At 34.3% G+C, this 18932-nt stretch overlaps 1 non-coding gene across 1 annotated transcript; it reads right to left on the bottom strand.

Annotated features, from left to right (window-relative positions):
* Nucleotides 1–15937: 15937 nt before the first annotated feature.
* Nucleotides 15938–16129, bottom strand: LOC141419991 (U2 spliceosomal RNA). Its single transcript, XR_012444709.1, has one exon. It is a non-coding gene; the product is annotated as a U2 spliceosomal RNA (small nuclear RNA).
* Between the last annotated feature and the right edge of the window lie 2803 nt (nucleotides 16130–18932).

Raw genomic sequence — 18932 nt, 5'->3', positions numbered from 1 at the left:
ACATATTGTATAGCTTATTGTAAAATTCATTACACTTGACTCTGGCTGTTCTTTATAATTTGAATCAACATTTATTGACTAATGTGATCCAATTGACTCATTTGGATTCAGTCAATATGATCAGCCTACTATTAATCTCAAAAGAAGTCAATAAATTTATGGCCAGACATTAATGACTTATTAGGTTGAAAGCTTTATGAAGCAATACAAGATGATATCTTATTAGCTACATTAGTTCTGTCATTCATTTGACTTGGAGGTTCTGGCCTTGGGTGAATAGAAAGTTACAGCAGACTTTAAGCAAAGGTTAGAAATAAAATTGAATTCACAGATATTCTGATAGTGGCTTCTGACATCAAGCATTACAAGCCACAGAGCAGATAAGGATTCACAGACTAGCATTTTAAAATAGCAGGATTTTCAACAAACACATTTTAGGAGACCTGACAGAGTAGAGGCATTTGTGTTCAATTATGTTTTTGTGCCTTGTGTTCCTAATACTTTTTAATCAGATTTTTAAATTTTGTTTCTTCTGAATTCATCTTCTTTATGCATTGTTTGTGACTGGGAATATACACTCTTCTCAGCAGGGCTTTGTGATTTGAATAGTTTTGTGCATTCAATATTAATAAAGAGTTGGGCTTTATTAGGTTTTTCCACCTTTGCATCCTAGAACACTACTTTGCATACAGTATTTGTCAAGATACTAAAAGAAAAAAATAACAAGTTTAGACACTTCTCTATAATTCTTTTTTATCATGTTACATTTATACCTTATTTTTCAACTCTTTATATGATCTGAAATAGAATATAGAATTATTTTACTAGCTTTGATTGGGGTATAGGTTTAGGGGACGAAGGATGTGATGAGTAATAAACAGCATTTCTTTGGATGTATTTTTGGATTTAGGAAGGAAAGAAAATCATACAAGAATCAAAGTAGACATGCAAATAAAGCCACCATGTGATTTCTCAATATTTCCACAAAGTTCTGCTTTCCATTACACTAGTAGTTCTCAATTAGGGTGATTTTACTTCCTCAAGGGACTTTTGACAATATCTGGAGACATTTTTGGTTGACACAACTGATGTGTGGGGTCAGGGGTACTAATGACATCTGGTGGGTAGAGGCCACTAAACATCTTTTTTTTCCCTTTATTATTCATATGTGTATACAAGGCTTGGGTCATTTCTCCCCCCTGTCCCCACCCCCTCCCTTACCACCCACTTCGTCCCCTCCCTCTCTCCCCCACCCCCTCAATACCCAGCAGAAACTATTTTGCCCTTATTTCTAATTTTGTTGTAGAGAGAGTATAAGCAATAATAGGAACGAACAAGGGTTTTTGCTGGTTGAGATAAAGATAGCTACACAGGGCATTGACTCACATTGATTTCCTGTGCGTGTGTGTTACCTTCTAGGTTAATTCTTTTTGATCTAATCTTTTCTCTAGTTCCTGGTTCCCTTTTCCTATTGGCCTCAGTTGCTTTTAAGGTATCTGCTTTAGTTTCTCTGCGTTAAGGGCAACAAATGCTAGCTAATTTCTTAGGTGTCTTACCTATCCTCTCCCCTCCCTTATGTGCTCTTGCTTTTATCATGTGCTCAAAGTCCAATCCCATTGTTGTGTTTGCCCTTGATCTAAAGAACATATGATTTTTGGTCTTTTGGGCCAGGCTAACCTCACTCAGAATGATGTTCTCCAATTCCATCCATTTACCAGAGAATGATAACATTTCGTTCTTCTTCATGGCTGCATAAAATTCCATTGTGTATAGATACCACATTTTCTTAATCCTTTCGTCAGTGGTGGGGCATCTTGGCTGTTTCCATAACTTGGCTATTGTGAATAGTGCCACAATAAACATGGGTGTGCAGGTGCCTCTGGAGTAACCTGTGTCACAGTCTTTTGGGTATATCCCCAAGAGTGGTATTGCTGGATCAAATGGTAGATCATGTTTAGCTTTTTAAGTAGCCTCCAAATTTTTTTCCAGAGTGGTTGTACTAGTTTACATTCCCACCAACAGTGTAAGAGGGTTCCTTTTGCCCCGCATCCTCGCCAACACCTGTTGTTGGTGGTGTTGTTGATGATGGCTATTCTAACAGGGGTGAGGTGGAATCTTAGTGTGGTTTTAATTTGCATTTCCTTTATTACTAGAGATGGTGAGTATTTTTTCATGTGTTTTTTGGCCATTTGAATTTCTTCTTTTGAGAAAGTTCTGTTTAGTTCACTTGCCCATTTCTTTATTGGTTCATTAGTTTTGGGAGAATTTAGTTTTTTAAGTTCCCTATATATTCTGGTTATCAGTCCTTTGTCTGATGTATAGCTGGCAAATATTTTCTCCCACTCTGTGGGTGTTCTCTTCAGTTTAGAGACCATTTCTTTTGATGAACAGAAGCTTTTTAGCTTTATGAGGTCCCATTTATCTATGCTATCTCTTAGTTGCTGTGCTGCTGGGGTTTCGTTGAGAAAGTTCTTACCTATACTTACTAACTCCAGAGTATTTCCTACTCTCACTAAACATCTTACAATGCACAGCACATCCCCTACCACAAAGAACTATTTGGGATCAATATGTCAGTAGTGACAAATTGAGAAATCCTGCCTTGTAGAAGGGACCATACCTTTTGCTTTAACTCTAGTCATTCAGAAGGAGAATCCAAGATTCATTTTCCCAGCTAACTCACGTTATGCAACCCTGTTTTTAAATTCCAATCCATCTATGTTAGATGCACAGCAGTAAGTCTGCTTCTCTATATGAGGGAAATTGTTTTCTACTAACTGATGACCTCAGCTTAGCAGTTTCTTTTCCAGCACATCAAAGCTCACAGGCAGACTTACTGCAGCAAGTGCACTTTTGAGTGGCTTTATGACATCTAAAGACCCTCTTTGGCATTCATACTGTGCTGCTGTATTGTTTACAAGCTAGCAGTAAATTATTTATAGATATTGCTGGTGATCAGACTCACTCACTCTCTTTTTTTAGCCCTGAAGCTATATTTCATCTGGTGTCAAGATTTTATGTGAAAGGTATATGGTGTAGTTCCTCTTTTCATTTATGTGGTAGGTTTTATGGTACAATCCCATCCACTGTTTATTACTTTAAACTTGTTTCAAAATTATTAACTACATCACAGACTAAACAAATAGTATTTTTCTTAGAATTCCTATTTTAGCATACTTTTTGGAAGATTCTTTCTGAATAAGTTTAGCGAAGTACTGCGAGAAAACCTCATTTTGGTCCTAAAGCAAAACATAAGATCTTCAGGTTGCTGTGGATCATTGATCTATAAATGGCTTTAAAGTGTGTGTATATATGTGTGTGTGTGTGTGTGTGTGTGTGTGTGTGTGTGTGCAGTCATCCCTAGTATCCATGTTTTTTTCTCCAAGACCCCTATGGCTACCAAAATCTTCAAATACTCAAGTTTCTTATGTAAAATGGTGTAGTGTTTGCATATAACCTATGTACTTCCTCCTATTTACTTTAAATATTCTGTAGATTATGTATACAATGTAAATGCTATATAAATAGTTGCTATACTATATTGATTGAGGAATAAAGACCAGTAAAATTTTGTACATATTCACTGCAAACAATTTTATGTTTTCAATCTGTGGCTGGTTGAACCCAGAGATGAGGAGGAACCCACAAATGCAGAGGACCACTTATATTTATATAAATCCATACACACACACACACACACACACACACACACACACATATATATATACATATATTTGATCTCCAAAGCAATCACTATATGGTATACAGGTTGTTTTATCCAGCATCGGTATATCATTTAAAAATATGTGAACATTATTTATAGCTGAATGTTCACTCATACATTTTCAATCACTGTCTCTGATTTGGGAAAATCTTTTTCTTGTTCATTTCTCCCCACATCCCTAAGTGGTAACATTCTGTTCTCAGATTTGTTGAGCATTTGTGATATTGACTATTTTCTTTAAAATAGTTGTATTGAAACTATGTGTAGAAGTCAAGACTAATCAGAAAGCGTAGGTCAACTCAGAGCCATGCAACTCTCTCTAATAGATCTTTCTTTTTATTAGTAACACTAAATTACCAATTGTAAGTTTTAAAAATCACTTATCAATGAATTCACAAGGAATAAATTCTTCTATGTCAATGAGGATGCTCTTCTTAGATGATTTTATTGATAGATAGAAACTTCATGCTAGTAGTGTAGGCTCTAAAAATTCTCTAGGGTTTTGTTAGAAATAAAGGACAAAAGATGGGTTTTACCTGGATTGAAGTCATTAGTCCCTAGGTACAATAAAACTATTACCAACAAAGAATACAAGAACTAAAGACTAGTCAAACATGATATTATTTTTAATGATTTCTTTGTTTCATACAGGTATCATATTAAAGCCTTCAGATTTCGTAGGGTAGAGGTGGGGTTAGTTTAAAACATTGCATGGTTATCTGTGGATTTCTGCTGTAGAGAGGTTTCTGAGAAAGGTTAGCTCATCTGGCATTTTGGATTTTGTAAAGATCTTGGCCTTGCGTGTGACTAGATTTTATAAGTTGAACTCTTTGCTTGATGGGAAAGTAAAATTGGTAAGTAAGTATCTGAAAAAATCATAGTTTCATGAAAATTCTATTTTCAAAGTTGCTTAAATCATTTCATATACAAGGTTGGCTTATATATGATAATATATGTCCAGGTCTGGGAGCTTTGATAAAAAAGATAAAATAAAGCAACTTTCATGAATGAAAATCCACACAACAACAAAAATGAAAACTTAAGTTTAACATTTTTAATCTACTCATTAACATTGGGTTAACCAAATTCTGATTTGTGACTTTTGGTTATTTTAGTGGCCTCCTCCTAACCACCAAAAATGTTCATATTTGTACAATGTCCTCCAGGTTTATCTATGTTATGGCTGAGTAATACTCCAATGTATGTTTACTTACCCGTTCTTCTGTGGATACTTAGGTTGTTTTCACATTTTGGCTCTTGTGAAGAGAGCTACAATGAATGTAGGATTGCAGATGTTTTACAAGGTGATAATTTCATTTCTTTTGATATATATCCAGAAGGATTGTTGGGTCTTTGATAATTCTATTTTTAATTTCTTTAAGAACCTTCATACTGTTTTGTATAATGACTATGCCAATTTACATTCCCACCAACAGTGTATACAAGTTCCCTTTTCTCCACATACATGCCAACATTTATTATCAATCCAGATAAATCACATATGTGGAGGTAGAGAATAAAACAGTGGTTATTGGGAGAAGAAACAGGAAGATGTAGGTCAGAAGATACCACATGAGGATGATAGTTAATGAAACTACACTGTATATGGGATTTCTGCTAAATGAGTAGAATTTAGCTGTTCATGTCACACAAAAATGGGTAGCTATGTGAGATGATGGATATATTAATTTGCTTCATTCACTATAGCAACTATTTTACTGTATATACATATCTCATAGTATCACATAACTTAATTGTATACCTTAGTTGTACACAGTAAAATTTAATTTAAAAATGTTCCTTTTTAGATGAAAAAAATATATGAATACCAAAGGAACACAGGTGAACCCTATGTTTGAGCTTCCTAAATTGACATCCTACTCATTTCTTAAGGTAATTCATTTCATCATAACATTCCCTTTATCTTTGTTTTACAAAGATAAACCATCTTTAATTTGTTAAATGATATTTAAGGTCATTTCATACAACCCTGTCATATTTAGATATTATAATTATTTGAATTGGTTCTATTAAATATAAGGTTGTAATTTACTTCTTGATAGATTGTTATTTCTTCTGTCCTTGCAAAGATTTATACAGTTTTCCTATGCTGTATAAGTAATTTCTTACAAATTGTTGCTTAATTTATTTTGAGAAATTGATCTTTTAAAGAGCTTATATGGGAAAATTATATTTAGGATTCCTGACACTATCTGTTACTGTGTACACAGTAGCATTAGAATCAATGATTCTTAATTTGTTTTGAATCTCACATCACCTTACCCCTTCACAATCTGATAAAAGTTAAGATTCTCAAAACAAAACATATACCCATAGAATTTTCCAAATATATTAGTGGGTCCACCAAAACATTTTAGTTTAGTTTAAGAAATACAACGTTCTCTCTCTCTCTCTCTCTCTCTCTCTCTCTCTCTCACACACACACACACACACACACACACATGTCTTGTGATCCTCTTCCCTTAGCCTCCTAAGTGCTGGGATTACAGGAATCCACCACTACACAAGGCATTTTTTTTCTTCTTTTTTTTGCAGCACTGGGATTTGAACTCAGGGCCTACACCTTAAGCCACTCCACCGGCCCTTTTTTGTGATGAGTCTTGAGAACTATTTGCACAGACTGGCTTCAAACTGCAATCCTCCTGAGTAGCTAAGATTACAGGCATGAGCCACCAGCACCAGGCTTTTCTCCTCTTCTTTGATTCTCCAGTATGTAGTGAATAGTTATGCTCCATAAAATGTTTGTTGATGACAGAATGAAAGAATGCTCCTCAGTGTGGCTGAGGTCTTAACTGGATATTTTATACCTTTTCACCTTCTTCCAGCTTTCTTTCTGTGTTTTCTCTTTTCATTTTCAGCATTGGTATTGGAAAATGATTCCTATTCTGTAAACTTTGTAGCAGATCATATATTGGAAGTGCTAACACTTCCAACATTGACAGCACAAGCTATGTGACCTGGGATCATTTACTTAGCCTGTTTTAGCCTTAATTTTCTTATCATGGACTATTGGAAGTCCCTTTAACTCTGTAGTCACCCATAAGCTGCCTCAACTACTTGCCACAGAAAGTGAATTTCTCCATCACGTTAGCTTTCCTATTGGTGGAATTGGGTTATTCTTCACTTATGTTATACAGAATTTTTGTTATACAGAGATACACAGAATTTCCAAATAGCTATTCCTTTATCTTAAATCCTATCCTTTTTCCCGATAGGTAGGCTTGGTATCCCATTTGAGACCAATGTATATTTTCTCATTGATCATGTGATATTTTCTAAAATTCCCATAGCTTCAAAATAATTCCAACCTTGTTCTTGGGTTAGAAATTACCTTGAATTTTCAACCCAGTTACTAAACTGGACCCAAACTAAAGGCAGATTTTAATAATGATGAAAGGAGCAGATATGATCCAGATCATATGGTGTATCTCAGTGAACACAAGGAAAACAGTGCAGAGGACAGTTGAGACTGCAGATTTTAAGAGATAGACACAAAGTTGTTGGAGTATCTATGAAAAGATACCAGAGACAAATCTTCCCCCTAGCATAATGATACTCTCTGGCCCTATGGCCTCCTTTCCTTTTTTGAAATAAATAAGCCTCAAATTGTGAATATTAGTTGAAAAAAGTCCCTTGCATGCAGTAGGCAGATGAATAAATCACATTGCTAATATGATTTTGTTTTAACTGAGGCATATCCCTATCATCCTAATTTCTCCGAGTTAAGCATAAAAATTGTTGCAGTGTTCTGAGAACAATAAGAACAGTGGGTGAGAGATCTGAGTCCATTTTTTACCTTTACAGAGCCTCAGTCTTCTCATTTTGCAAGTGTACATCATTTAACCCATTTTGAAGTGATTTGCACATTAAATTAAGATATTTTGGGAAAATGGCTGGTTCAAGATTGACACATTATAGGCACTTAAATGTGACATATAGTGCCTTTAAAAATTAAAGTTCTAATTTTGACTGTGAGACTTGGCTTCCTATAGATTAAATGATTCCCATTTCCTTTTAAACTTGCTTATTACAGTAGTTCTCCACTCTGGGAAGTCTCAAAGTCATATTTTGTGCTCTTAAAAATGTAGATATCCATGACCATTCTTTGTCTATATTTTGAAAGTTTCCTACATGTTTCTAATCATGTCCTTGTAAATTATTCTAGGTTTCTTGAATTTTTGTTCTCTCTCACTTTCTCTGATTTTCTAGTTTCTGATATAGTGACATAGAAATGAGAATAAAACTAACAATTTGAAGGTAGCTTCACCACTACTTTTATTTACTACCTAGTGTGTAAGATGCATTTGTGTCACCTATTTGTGAGTCCTCTTCAATTTCAAACTCCACAGGTCATGAAGAGCTTCCATTATCATTCATTTCTGCTTTCAATTATGATACAGAGCTATGAAATCACTCATATACACTTGTAATTGGCTTTCTGCAAAAACCTATGGATATGTGCAATTTAACAGAAATGTCATATCTGATGAATAAATAAGCACATTCTTTTCTTCTTTTTTTCTTTCTTTATTCATTTTTTTTGAGACAGGCTGGCCTTGAACACACGTTCTCTTTCCTCAGTCTCCCCAATATTAGAATTATAAGAATGCTCAATCATGCCCAGCAAGAGCAGATTCTTAATAGGAGATTCAAGGAAAGACCTTTCTTATTCTTAAAGGACCATGATTAAGCTTAGGATATTTGAGGATCAGATAGCTATGCTCAAAAAATTACTTCTTCCCTTATTTGTGTTAAGGCAGCTACATTCTCATAGAAGAGGTAGGCTCAATGAAGAAAAGCACCATAAGTCTCTGTAATACAAGATCTAGAAAAGTATTAACTTGCTGTATATGTAGAATAATTCTGACTCTATGAAGCTAGTTGAAAATGAAATTAAGCATAAGAGGCAAGGTTTTAAGTAAATCTTTTCAATGCTTAAGATCTTTTAAAATAATTTTTCCTTTGCTCTACTTAGACAAGATATTTGGTTCATTATTTTTAAATTTTGTTTGGTTTATTATTAATTACATGGTAGATAATTAAATAACATAATTTTAAAAACAAGATATTTCAAAAATCTTTTTTAGTGTGGAAACTTTCAAACATACACAAAAGTAGAGAGAATAATGTGATAAAACCCAGTCTGTCTTCACCAATTTCCTATATTTTACCAATTTTTTCATTTATTCCTTTCTTTTTTCAGCTATTTTAAATTCCAGGCATTGTGTCATTTCACCCTTGAATACTTCAGTACATTACTGTTGTACTCATTGTAGCTGCATAATAAGCCACCTTAATATATTGTGCATGATTCCAGATATGGTCTGGGCTCACTGTGTGACACGTCTCCGCTCTGTGTGATGTTATCTGGGCTTACTCCTGCATTTTCAGTTGGCTGTCAACTAAGCTCAGGCTGGGAGAGTGAAAATGGTCTCATTCAAATACCTGGCATTTGGTGCTGGCTGCATAATGAAGCACCTTGATTTTTCTCCACATGGCCTCTTGCTCTCTAATAAGCTAGACTTGGCGTTTTTGCAGTAAGGTAGTCTCAGGATTTGAAAAGACAGAAAAGAGGTCTCAAAAGCTAAGAGCCTTGGAAGTCACACACCACCTCTTAGTGCTGCATGCTATTAGTCATGGCAAGTCATAGGGGCAGCCCAAATTCATCAGGAGATACATCTCATTTACTTCGAGGTAAGAGGAGGGGAAAGACACACTGAATAAAGCTGCATAGGCAATGGGAAGAATTATTGTTACTCTTTTTACCAGCATGTCTAACTGATTTTTTGTTTTTTAATACCATCACTATGCCACTAATAGAGTTAACAAATTTAACAATACTTTATTTTCTTTTTTTGGTGTTGGGATTTGAACTGAGGAACTTACACATGTTGAATTCTGGTATATAACATAAACAAATGTTATAATAGTTATCCAAAGTTAGCCAAAGAATAACAGAAAAGTTGAAAATGCCATAAAGTCCAAACATGTGGAAATACTCAAGATAAGACAAAAATGAATTGGAGATAAAACTGTTGGTGTAGAGATGAATAAAATGATGATAAAATTATTTTTAAAATTTATATGAAAATATTTACATATAGTATTTTTGTGTTTCCTTCTTTTTCACTTTCCTATTTTAAAATTTATTTTATTTTTAAACCACTTTATTGAGGTATGATTGACATGTAAATAGTTTTACATATTTAATGAATAGAGTTTGATAAGTTTGGAAATATGCATACACATCTGTATACCATCAGCACCATCAAGATCATAGACATATTCATTGCCTCCCAGTTTCCTCCCACTTCTTTGTTATTATTTTGTGTGTGCTATGAATTAACATGAGATCTACACTCAACAAATTTTAAGTCCCCAATACATTATTTTTAGCTATAGGCACTGTTAAATGAGCTCTTCAGAACTTATTTATCTGGCGTAACTGAAACTTTTTACCGTTTAACCATCACTTCTCCATTTTCCTCTCCATAAAACCCCAGAAACCACCATTCTGCTTCCTGCTTCTATGAATTTGACTTTTTAAATTTAATATATAAGTGAGATTATGCAGTATGTGTTTCTGCATCTGGCTCATGTTGTCACATATGATAGTATTTTCTTCTTTTTAAAGACTGAGTAGTATTCTATCATATATATATGATACATATATATATATATAATGCATACATATATACATAATGAGAATCCATCCACTTTTTTGTCCATTCATCTTTTGGTGAACACTTAGTTTGCTACCAAATCTTGACTATCATGAATAATACTGTAATCAACATGGGAATGTAGATGTCTCTTTGAGATACTGATTTCATTTCCTTTGGATATATAGCCAGGGGTGGGAATGCTGGATTATAAGATAGTTCTATTTTTTAATTTTTCAAACAATATTCATATCATGTTCCATATTAGAGCATCAATTTCCATTCCCACTAACATTTGTTTGTTTTTTTCCCCCCACATCCTCACCAACACTTGTTATCTTTTCTTTTTTGAAATGAAAGCTCTTTTATTTTGGTGGTACTGAGGCTGAACTCAGTGCCTCACACTTGCTAAGCAAGTGCACTCTATCACTTGAATCATGCTTTTGCTTTCAGTTTGTTTTTCAGGTATGGTTTCATGCTTTTGTCTAGGCCAACTTCAGACTGCCATCCTTCTACTTCCATCCATAGTAGCTGGATTACAGGCATGTACCACCATACCAAGCCCTAGTGAAAGCTATCTTAATAGATATGATTTAGTACCTCATTGTGGTTTTAAGATTTGCATTCTCCTGATGAATAGTAATGTTGAGAACCTTTTCATATACCTGTTGGCCATTTGTGTTTCTTATATGCATGTGCAGGCCTGGAGTCTTGACCCATGAGAGCTAACCTGGCATTGGGAAGGCCTAGAGAGTCCTTTTGACTGTAAACTTCTATGAGTTTTGACAGATTGTATAAATTCTCTAACAATCACAATTGTTAGCATTCAGAATAGTTCCCTCACCATCCAAAATTCCCTTAGGCTGCTCACTTGTAATCAAATCCTCCCCCACTAACTCCTGGAAACTATAGATTTATCAGTCTATAATTTTACCATTTAGAGAATGTCATATAAATGGATCCATACAGAGTGTACTCTTTTGAGCTGTTCTTTCACTTAGCATAATGCATTTGAGATTCATTCTTACATAATTGTTATTATTTCTTTTTTCCTACTTTTTGCTGAGTACTATTTCATTGTAAGAATATACTAGAAATTTTCTATTCATTGCATAAATGATATTTTAATAATGTCTCTCAGGGAGATTATAAATAATGCTGCAGTACATGTTTTTATTTATTATTATTATTATTGTTATTGTGATTATTTTGATTTTTGAGACAGGATCTTGCTATGTAGTCTAGGGTGGCCTTGTACTCAAGATCCTCCTGCCTCAGCCTCCTCCTGAGTGCTGGGATCACAGGCGTGTGCCATCAGGTTCAGCTTGTAATACATATTTATGTACAGGTTTTCATGTGAACATAAGCACACAAATTTTTAATTTCTGTAGGGAAATAAATAGAACTTGGATCATATGTCCAACGTATGTTTAACTTTTTAAGAAATTGCCAGACTGTTTTCCTAAGTGAGGATACCATTTTACCTTCCTACAATATATAAGAGATCCTAAGTGCTCCTCATTTTCACCCACCCGTATTGTGAGGCTTTTATTTGTTTATCTTAGCCATTCAATAGGTATATAGTGGTATCTTACAGTAGTTTTAATGTACATTTTCCTAATGAGTAATGATATTAAGAATCTTTTCATATACTTATTTGTATTTCCTATATCTTCTTTGGTGAAGTATCTGTTCAAAGCTTTTGCCCATTTGAAAAAATGGTTTGGTTATTTCCTTGTTGTTGGATTTTGAGGATTCTTTTTTATATTGTGCTTATATTCTGTATTCTTATTATCAGCTAAGTGATATGCACATTTTAAAATTCCTAACTTATCCTTTTATTCTTTTAATATTGTCTTCCAAGGGACAAACCAGAGAGGAGAAATGTGGTTTCCAGAAGTTGAGGTGGGAGGAGGAAGCATTAGGAAAGGGAAGATGTTAATCCAGTCTAAGTTTCAGTTAGACTGGAGGAGGAAGATTTAGTGATCTATTCCACTGCATGGTAACCACAGTTAATAATAATGTATTGTATATTTTACAATTGCTAAAGAATAGATTTTAACATTCTCACAACAAAAATGATAACTTGGTGAGGTGATGAATATGATAATTAGCTTGACTGGATCTTTCTACAATGTATACATAGATCAAAATGTCATATTGTATTCTATAAATATATACAAGTTTTTTCCAATTAAAGTTAAAAGAGAAAATTTTTTCAATTTTGAGAAAGACCAATTTATCTTTCTCTTCCTTTTATAGATCAAAATTCTGCCAAGCCCAAGATCCTGAAGATTTTTACCATTTTTCTTCCAAAAGTTTTATAATTTAAAATTTTGCTTGTGGGAACTATCTTTTTCTTTATAGGATTATTCATGTATCTGCTGATTATTAAATGAAATCATATTGCTTTTGGGTAGCATTTAGGTAAGATATCCCAAACACCTGTTAAAGACTAAGAAAGAGAGACAGCTGAATGATAGGGATAGTCTTGGGGAAGAGTTTGGAGACAGAAACTCCCTAAGACATGTGCCAACAAAATTGAACATGGGTATGTGAAGAAGGGTAGAAAAGAAATGTTCTTTGAAGTTTTGGCTTAAAAAAGCCTCCCTTCTCCAACCAGACCTTCTTTACCTTCCTAGCATCTCCCCCCATCAGAGGGCTCAAGACTGGTACTTTTTGTTGCCTCAGCTTCCTGGTAGTTTCCCTGGAAACCTCCCCCACCCTTTATTCACAGAATTTTCAGAAGTAGTGCTTTGTGATATCTAAGCATCTCCTCGGCCACCATTGGCTGGAGAGGACCTTGCTGACCAATCAGGTCTGAATGGTGTGGTCCTTCATTGTTTGGATCATATATATATATACATATATATACGTATATATACATATATATATATGATCTGGGGTAGACAACTTGGAGGCTTCACTATGGCTAAGGTGACCAAGAAAACACAGACTCCTAATCCAGATGTGGATCAACTGACCCCAAGCATCAAAGAAAGTCATAAGATGAAAACTTCCTGTCAATCCAGTTCCAGAGGTGGTGGCGAGGTGCCAAAAGCCACCAAGAAGGTAAAAAGGTCCCTTCAAAAGAGCCTAAGGAAAAACACCCCTGAACTACCATTCCTATGAAAAAAACAAAAAAAAGCTAGAGGAACAACTATATTTGGTCACTACTACCAGCTGAATGAGATACTGAGTAATGGTGAGCCAGACGAGGACAAAGATAGCATTAAGAACTCCAGCACTTCATGTAATGATCTGGAAAACCAGTAATTTCAGAGTAAGGCCAGGGCCTCAGAACTTTCTGCAGATTTTAGAGGTCTGGCCATTGAGACATGGCCAATCATGTAGCCATTGAATTTTACAACAGGGTACATTGATGATGTTGAAAATAAAGTCAATCTGGTATTAAAAAAAGAAAAAGAAATACATTTGTGCTTATGATCCATTTGAGTTAATTTTGTGCAAGGTTTGAAGTTTTCCAATTGTCCACAAAAATTTCTTGAAAAGATTGTCCTTTCTCCACAGAATTGGCTTTGAAACTTGTCAATTAACTATATGTGTATGGTTCTATTATCATGCTCTCTAACTTATTCAATTGATCTATGTGCCTATCTTTTTTTTTGCCATTATTATATTCTCTTGATTTTAGTAGCTTTGTAGTAAGTTTCAAAATCAGGAATTGTGTATTCTTCAACCTTGTTATTTTAATAGTAATTTCTTAATATAATGTAGAATCCAACAGATAGTTATCTTTGTCTAGTTTGTTTGTTTGAATCAGGATCTGGGGATGGTGATGTAGCTCAGTGATAGAGCATTGGCCTAGCATGCACAAGGTCCTGTGCGCCATCCCCAGCACTGTGAAGAAGGAGGAGGAGGAGGAGGTAGTAGTGGTGGTGGTGGTGGTGGAGGAGGAGGAGATAAATTAGTTTTATACAGTGGGTTTCATTCTTTGTCTCTTAAGTCACTTCTAAAATAGTGCTCTTTCCTCCAACTTGTCATGCAATAATAGCTTAGGTCATTTGCCAGTAAGGTCTGGCATCCTGTTTTGGACTGATTTTTCTTCTTGTGTTGTCATTTAAACTGTTCTGGTATTTCTCATGCATCTTGTGAATAGGTGATTAAGTCTTGATTGGATTTGGTTCTAACTTTTGAGTAGGCAACTTTGCAGGCTGCTTTCTAAGAATAGCATCAAGGACCTAATATTTGGTTGTCCTAATTCAAGTGGTGCTATGTTTGATTAATGGCTTTAGGAGTTTTCAGTTTTATCCAGTCATTATAAAGTTCTCCATCAACATTTTATCTAATGACATTAGCAGTCATTGATGCTGTTTCTCTGGATTCATCATCTAATTAAGGGTTGCACAGTGGTTATAGTCAGATTTTATAAATTATTTTGTATTCATTAGCCTGAAGTTTTATATACAGAAAGTCTTTCATCAGCCCTTTTAGTATAGGAAATCCAGGACAAATGTTTTAATTATTTCCTTAAGTTATTAATTTTCAGTGTAAAAAGTATGTCCCCTGTCAACTTCTAATTTTGAATAGTGATGATTTTAGTATCATTATGCATTTATGCACTTGTTATATTTAAATTCATTAAAGTTATTCTTTCTGAAGATTAAATTTTCTCATTTCAATCTATTGGAAGTTCCTTCACCTAGATGTTAATCAGTAAGTCTTTAATAGCTTTCTTGCTTTCTGGCACACTAAGATCCTAAGCTCATTTTGTACATTTCCTACCCCATTCTTGAATTCAGCCATTTCTCTAAGGAAGCTTTGGAACCTTTTAATGGAAGATAGGATTTAGAGGCCACATTTTGGGAACAATAGCAAAACACACAGATTTTGATTACTAGCCATTTGGTAGTTTTCAGACTTTCAATCCTAAATCATCTTAAAGCCTTCATGGAAAATTTATAGTCATAATTGCCTCATAATCTATGACTAAGACTCAGTGAACAAGACTGTTCCAGAGGTGGGAATTGAACAGCCACAAGTCCTAAAATGGCCACCCCGGATTCCCAGACTTATTTATTAGTCTACAGGGTTAGAGAATTCTGGGGAACAAATTCACTGAAGATTTCTTTCTGGCAACAATTCACTACAATGTAAATACAAGTGCCCCTGTCATTAGGGTTAAATTACTGTTATGTTATAAGGAGGACTACTGTTAACCATAATCAAGATTTGGATTATGTCAGGTCACCAATTTCCTTTTCAACGGTGTCATACTTTCTTTCCTGTCAAATTTGCTTATTGGAAATTGGAAGAAAAAGACATGCTCTAGGATTAAGTCTGCTGTGAGTATATGAATTTTTATTAAGTTGGACAACAGTGTGAATGTGAACACTTTAAAGTGACAATTTTTGTATGGAACTAGCTAGACATCTCGATTTCATTACCTTGAATAAAGTTTCGCTCCACTTTGCATAAATGTGTTTATTCTGTTATTTGCATTTGAAAATGACCTTTCACTCAGTACTGATGCCAGCTGCAATGCAGAAAGCGCTTACGTAACTTACCAATCCTGTGACAGAATTCATGCAGGTGCTGTACATTGCCTCAGTCTGTCTGCTTTTTCATTTTCAAGAAATGAGAAAGGTCAAATGTTGCAATATTCTGTGATTTAAAATTCAAATGAGGAACTTTTTCTCATTTATTAAACTGATAAAAGCAGATACTACACTTGATCTTAGCCATAAGACCGAAAAGCGATTACTTTCACTCATGAACCCAATCATTAGACACAGTCAGCTATGTTTCTTGTCTATTTTATTTTTTCTTAGTTTTTTATATGTATAAAAATTACAATAAGTAAATGTATATATGAAAATGTTTCCCAGCATTAGACTTTCTTTATACCTATTTTATGTCTACATTTATACCTATATATCTGTATCTGCATCTACCTATCTACTTAGATAGCTCAGTTAGGAAGAATTTGCTGAGCTTTTTAGTATGTTCCTTTTTGTTTGTTAGCATTTATTAACCAACATTCCAGAATATCAATATTTATTTCTAAACTATTTAGAAATATCATAGAAAACAATGATATACAGGCATCTAGCTTATGATATACATGTGTTTGGTGTTGAACTGAATTTAGAATGTAATATTTGCCTAAGCAAAGATTTGAATAGTACACCCTCCATATAATCTTTTGTCATGAACCTTGATCACTGGCCTGTTGTTCTTACACTGATGATGACATCACTCCAGTAGTTTTTTTTTAAGGAAGAAAAGAGCATATCTGTTTATTGTGAAGCATGGTGTCAGGGTCTTTTATAAATATTTTGGCTCTACATATATTCCATCTGAAATAAAATGAACTGCAGTTAAAGCTTTAAAAACAGCTCCATTAACTTAGCTTTCATATTGCATGACAGTCCATTGTGTAGCTCTGGGGTACACCATTCCCCTTGTCTTTGCATTTTATTTATGAATTTTGCATGAAATCATTACCATTTTTTGTATTCAGTTCTTCTGCAGTGGCGGAAGCAGGAATCTAAACAGTCTGTTACATCTCAAAGCCACATTCATTAGGCCTGAATTATGAGTTCAGCATATCCTGAAAATAGGAACTGCTCAGAACCTCCTCACAGCTGTCGTTTTGCTTCTCTCGTATAACTGCTATTACCCTGCAGAGAATGACGACTTCGTTCCACACCCACCAGATGTTTTTGCCCCTGTTTTATGGTGTCAGCCTTGAATACAGAAATCTTGGGTTTTATCAAAGCCAAAATAGGCAGCTTTTAAGGAAGATGAAGGAAAGAAAAGGCAAGATTTTTGACATTAGTATGAAGGTGCTAGAAAAATGTGTCTATTGGTTTCAGTCATTCTTTAGAAGGTAGGAAAACATGAATATTTTATATAGCATAAAAAATGAAAATGCTGGATGTGGTGGCTCATGCCTGCAAACCCAGCACTCAAGAAACTGAGGCAGGAGGGTGTCAAGTTATAGGCCATCCTGGGCTACATAGTGAGACCCTGTTGCAAACAAAATAAAACAGCAATAAAAAGATAGAGACCTGATATTTTTAAATGATGGTGTCTTATACTTACAAAATATCACCTGTTTTAATCTGGAATAGAAGGCAATAAATACCATCACCAATCTTTTTTATTTTGGAATCAACCAATTAAAATAATCATTATTAATTTTATTATAAAGTCATCACACTTTATTGTAAAGTCATCATAGAATTTTATGAGAATCTCATAATCTAATAGAAGTACTAATTTTATATCTATTTAAATCATGTATATTGTATAAACTTTCCCAAATATTTTGCATGGAAAGAATTTGTTCTGAGGACAAAAAAGTAATAAAGGAGTTCAAGGTTCCAAAAAAATGAGGAAAGAAGTAAAAAATAGTATGGAAATTATAATTAAAATGTAGCCCTGATGTCTGCTTGCTTATTCATGTTCATTCATGTTAATGAAATCAACAGTTAGTGTTTATTATTTTTTCTGGACACTTTGGTAGATGTTGGAGGTAATTTTGGTCCAACAAAAGCTATGATAGATGAAATGAAAATGAGCCTTTATAATGTGCTTGATGTGTTCCAAATACTTTTTATGCATCCTATTTCTAACCCTTACAAAGTTTATATAAGGGGGAATTTATACCCTGAATCTACAAATAAGTATACTAGCTTGAAGACAATTAACTGACTTTTTCAATGTTGTAGAACAAAAATATGGCAGAGTAACTCCAGATTTATCTGTTTCTGTGAAATGATGCCATTCCACTTGAGCAATGCCATGAAGGATAAATAAGGGTCTGTCAAGTACACTAATAATAAAAGACATCCCACGTCAAGGCTTGTGGAAATGAAAGCAATTAGCAATTTTTCTAGCAATTAGTGGCAGTTGGGGAAGGCTGAAGTCCAGAATGAATGACGTAGTATAGGGATATGAAGCCCTATGCTTTGACCACAATTTAGAAAGTATTTCAGTAAAAATCAATTCCATTAACAAAAAATCACATATGATAAAATATGCTGAAGTTACTGGTACAGTTAACAAAGGAGTACATTAGTTTCTATTATCTAAGAGAGTTCCTTTGTAGTCAATATCTCCCCTATCCCAAGGCAACCACTAATCTTTCTATCACTAATATTAACATTAGTATCACCATTTCTAGAATTTCATGTAAATCATATGTGATGTACTCTTCTTTGTCTGACTTACTTTTCTTAGTATAAGAATGTTAAAATGAGTAGAGTTCTATCACACTGATATACTACAAGCTGTGCATTCAAGTGTTGGTAGAAATCTGGGCTCTATTTTTTGACCTTCATAAATAAAGTTTTATGAACATTTGCATCAAATCTTTGGGTGAACATATGTTTACATTTCTCCTGGATAAATCCCTAGTTATGTGTGCATGGTATTTTTTTCATCCTCTTACTTTTAAACAATATGTGTCTTTAAAGTAGGTTCCTATTAGAAAGCACATGGTTAGATCTTGTATTTTTTAATTCAGTCTGACAATCTGTGCCTTTTAGTTGAAAATT

The sequence above is a fragment of the Castor canadensis genome, chromosome X (genome assembly GCF_047511655.1).
Source record: "Castor canadensis chromosome X, mCasCan1.hap1v2, whole genome shotgun sequence".
Classification (NCBI taxonomy): domain Eukaryota; kingdom Metazoa; phylum Chordata; class Mammalia; order Rodentia; family Castoridae; genus Castor; species Castor canadensis.
The sequence above is the reverse complement of the archived record's forward strand: the minus strand, read 5'-3'. Positions and strand labels throughout refer to the sequence as shown.